The 4,544-nt window shown below is 53.3% G+C and overlaps 1 long non-coding RNA gene across 1 annotated transcript; it reads left to right on the top strand.

The window, feature by feature from the left end:
• The first annotated feature begins 774 nt into the window (after positions 1-774).
• On the top strand, positions 775-2,356 carry LOC107183044. The gene is made up of 2 exons (XR_001513819.1): positions 775-857; positions 1,951-2,356. It is a non-coding gene; the product is annotated as an uncharacterized LOC107183044 (long non-coding RNA).
• The last annotated feature ends 2,188 nt before the right edge of the window (positions 2,357-4,544 follow it).

Here is a 4,544-nt window from a genome sequence, read left to right as displayed (position 1 = left end):
AAGCCCCTTCCTCCCCGCTCTCATCTCCCTCCCGCAGCATGTTTCCAGTTCCAGGACGAGTACTGATGGGGTCCCTGAATTTCCTTTGGCTTTTAACAAGGAGACTGTAGTTTTATCTGTGGTGCCAACAAGCTGCGCGGCGAAGAGAAAGCAGAAATACACTGCGGTTCGCCAGCCAATGACTCAGAGCAGGAAAGCCCCGCCCACGTGTTGCTCAGAGAAGGGGAGGGGCTCACCCAAGGTCACACAGCGAATCTCTTTTCCTCGCTCTAATAAGCTTTTCTTTCCACAATTTTGTGCTAAGTGCCAATCTGTAGGCCACCCCCAGAGAAGAGGAAGAACAAGGGAGCCAATCTTAAAGTTTGCATCTCAGCCACGGAACCCTCTGTGTTACGAGGCCCTAGGGAAATGCTTCCCGCCTCCCAAGTTTAAAGTGAGGAGGCCCCCCTCTTGAAAAATCAGTTAAAATGCCTTCCTTTATACACATGCCAACTTTGACTTCAAAAAGACTTTATTCCCAAGGATAAACAGCTCCTTGTTTGTGTAATATAATTAAGTGAAGGCATCTTTAAATGTCATAGTAGCTTGTGCCCATTTCAAATTGTTATGCATCAACAGAACTTAACGAGATAGCCAAGCCTTCCCCGTGCTGTGAGACTGAGATAAGCCACCGCACTGTGGGCCCTTTAATAGATTGCCAAAATAAAGCATTTTCTATGCAAATTATTCATGCCGTGGGACAGTTAATCGCTTGCCAAGAGCCCGCCCACTGCCTCTCTGCAATTAGTCCTGAAGTTGAAGGAGCTCCAGACTCCGCAGGCGCACTCAGGCCCTCCTGCTCCGGCTGCCGCGTTCAGGTGAGCGGAAACTTCCCTGGCGGTGGGGCCTGGATGTCCCTGCACAGAGGCAGGTGCGGGGACGGAGGGGCTGGGCAGGAGGTGGGTAGTGAAGGGAGAGGGGAGGGCTGTTCCTGGAGTATTGCACTGGCCCAGCACCTGACTCAGTGCACGTGGTGTGCCCTTGGGCAGCCTCAGTTTCTCCATCTGTAAAGTAGGAGTGGACACGGGTCTGAGGCTCTGATGTTTCAGGGACAAGTGGCAAAAAAAAAAAAAAACAACAACAAAAAATGGGAGCAAGCTTAGGCTGTCCCCTGCTTAAAGGAGAAGCCACTTTGGGCTCACAGGAAACCAGTCTCTCAAGATTAAAATCGGGGTTTGAATTCAGGAAAAACTGCAGGTCCCAGCCCACCACCATTCCTGCCCTGGCAACTGTCATCATAGACTTGGGAAGGAGAGCCCTGCTAATATCACCAGTCACTAGAGCTTCCCCTCCCCACACACAAACCAGCTTGCTCTCTTGAGGCCCCCTTCCTCTCTCCCAAGGCTGTCTCTGAGGCTCTCAATCTCTCTCCATGTCTCTGTCTGTCACTGGCTCTCTTTCTCCCAACAGCTGGCTGTGGGAGCCTCCTGGAGAGGGGCTGGATCCAGTGGCCCCTGAAACACAACCGGAACAGATTTGATCTGGGAAAAGAAGGATCGGGGTGTTTTGTGCTCAAACAGCGTGTGCATGGCAGCACCCCCGACCTGGGACCACATGTTCACTCCCCAAAGGGGATGGTGGTGCCAACACTGTAGCCTCTAATCCCGATTTGGTGAGATGGGCTAAACCCGTTGTCCAAAGGAGCAGACTTGCTCAGTGAGGGACCAGGGAGCCGCATGGGGTTAAAACTCACTGGTGTGCACACAGGTGGGAGAAGGGATTGTTTTGGGGTTCTGGGCAGCTTTCGAGGCTAATTGCTCACTTGGTAGGTTAGAGCCTGTGCAAATTCCTGGATTCTTAAGTCCACGCTTTGCTTACTTAACGCAGGGTGATTTTTCTCGTTAGGGTTTGTTAGTACATTACTGAGCAGAGTGAAGGATGATGGATACTTGCCTTGATATTCTTCCACAGCCGTTTGATGCACTGGGAGCCCCCGGGAGGACGCCGATGAAAGGATCATTTGGTTGGGATCCCGCGCATCCTCCCGACGCTGAGTGCTGGTGATACCAACAGCCCACACAGGCGGAATGTGCGGCAGAGCCTCCCCCACAAGGCCGGGGGCCACTCCAGAAACAACTGACACCTGTTAATCCTCTGGCGCAGAGGTCAGAGGTCAAGGGCCTGGAGGCTGCTCTCAATGTAGATTCAGCTGGGAGGAGCGGCCCATTGCGTCCTCGTCCTCGCTGCTGAGTCACATTAGAGACAAAGGAACTGCTCAGATTGGCCAGTTGCTGCTTCCCAGGGCTTCCTGCCTTCCTCCTGTCCTTGGCCACTAAGCCCCACCAGTGGCCTCAGTGTGGCCCCGGAGGCATCACTCTGGTCTCGCTCAGTATCACATCTCGTCCTTGCCTTGGGCCCCAGGGCTGATCACTTTATCCTAATGTGTAATGGGGCTCACCTGACTCACCTGCCCAGGATGCTAGCTTTCTACGCTTAGAGATGCCCTTTGCTCAGACCAGCTTTGCCCACTAGCCCTGCCTCCAGCTGCTGTGACCGAGGCCCTATCACTTGCTGATGCTCAGCCCTCCTTGCACCTGGCCGTGGTTCTCATCACTAGGCCCAGCAATCTGCAGATACTCCTCCCCCTGCGTGGGATCCGGGGCATTGAGCTTGAGCTGGGTTATGCCTGGTGTTTGCCCCCATGGTCTCCTTGTTCCTATTGCTTGGCTAACTCTCAGGCAGCATCTGGGAGCAGGTAGAGGATGATCCAGGTGGGGATCCTCCCTACTTCCTCATCCTGGGCTGCTCCAAATCCAGGCCCCTTCACGCCCTTCTCCCTCAGCGACTCAAGCTTGCTTTTTTATTTGTGGAGTCGCCATCAAACTGCCCCCTGAGTGCTCGTGACTCTGGATATGTGGTCTGGGCTAAGGGAAGACAGGGAGAAGACAGAGCTATAGACTCTGAGCCCTACATGCAAGAGCAGGCCGGAGAGGCTGCAATGATAGAGGAGAGTTCAGGGGGTGAAGAGAGAAGATGGGGCAGGAGGGGCATGTAGGACGCTGAGAAAACTGCACATTCAGAAAGTAGCTGAGGCCTCACTGTGTTGTCGGCCTTGGGAAGAGAATAGATAAGTCCCCCTCCATCCTCCTCATCCCGGTCCCATTCCAGGGACCCTTCTGCTAAGGGTTCTGAGACAGATTCCCTATGGGCCTCACAGTGTCTGGGGGGTTAGCCTGGGGACCCATCCTCCCAGGTGGACATCGTTTCTGTGGAAAATGCATTCTGAATACCCGATGGCTCCCAAATGGGTTTCTGCAGTATAAATCCTGCATAGCCAGAGCTTGCACTGTTGGACACATGCAGCCTTGTTCCACTGGACAGGACTCCTGATGGACCATGACCATGGTAGCTTGTTTCCCTGCCTCTTTGCTGGCCAGTCCTACTTTTCCCAGAATGTCCACCAGTGCTTAGGGCTCACACCTCAGTGACCCAGGAACTTGTATATTTAATTGTTCCCCATCCCGGTGATTCTAAGACACAGCCAGCAGTGGGAACTCTGATCTCCTCAATTGCTTCTTAAACTTTAGTGTGCATCCGAACCATCTAGAGCAGTGGTCGCCAACCTTTTGGACCTCACCCACCACCAGTGGTCCATGGACCACCGGTTGGCGCCTGCTGATCTAGAGAGCTTGCTAAAGTATTGACTCCTGGTCCCCACCTCGAATTTCAGATTTAGGAGATCTGAGGCAGGGTCCACGAATTTATGTTTCTAACAAGTTCTAAGGTGAAGGACCAGCAGGTCCATGGACCACACTGAGAGTAGCCAGGGTCTGATCCGACCTCTGAGCACAGCAGGGCGGGAATGCTGGTCACCTGTGTAAAGGCCTGTCTACGAGGGACCTGGTTCCCACTTGAGGAGAGCAACAGAGCTCAAGTTCAACCCAGGCGGGCCGAGTTGCCACATGTGGGGCCTCTGCCCTGGCCCAGGCGCCCAGGGCATCAAGAGCGTCAGCCACTGTCATTGGCTGGTTCCTCATTGACTGATGGTCACTGTCGTCAGAAACTTGGCCAATGGCAATCAATCAGGGGGCCCGCGCTGCCTTAAATACCAGCAGAGCAAACAGCCTTAGACAAAGCTGTGCCATATATCAATTACCAAGAGGCTGCGTGCTCCTCTGGGTGGGGGGAGCTGGAGCAAGCGGCCAGGGCTGCTGCCCCAGCTGATAAGGACCCCGCATTGTTCGGGGACAGCTGGCGGCCCGATAAGGGCCTGCATGCCTGAGATAATGGCAGTGGGCAGGCGCCTCGCGGCAGTTTAGAATTTCTTGGGTCTCCAAGAAAGGTTCTATTAAGCCCACTGACCCCAATTGAATATTAATTAGCTAATTAACGGATTTATTGTTCCACGCCATTTCTGGAGAGGCCATTTTTTTCGAGTGCCATTATTTTTGTAAATGATTTTTTGCATTGTGTATAATTGAATCTTTGCAGCTGCCAGCATCTTCTGCATGATTTGGCAAAAAAAAGGAAGCAGAAGCACTTAGGGTTCCCCCCCCTCTTCCCTG

This window comes from Myotis davidii, unplaced genomic scaffold (genome assembly GCF_000327345.1).
Source record: "Myotis davidii unplaced genomic scaffold, ASM32734v1 scaffold118, whole genome shotgun sequence".
NCBI lineage: Eukaryota > Metazoa > Chordata > Mammalia > Chiroptera > Vespertilionidae > Myotis > Myotis davidii.
The sequence above is the reverse complement of the archived record's forward strand: the minus strand, read 5'-3'. Positions and strand labels throughout refer to the sequence as shown.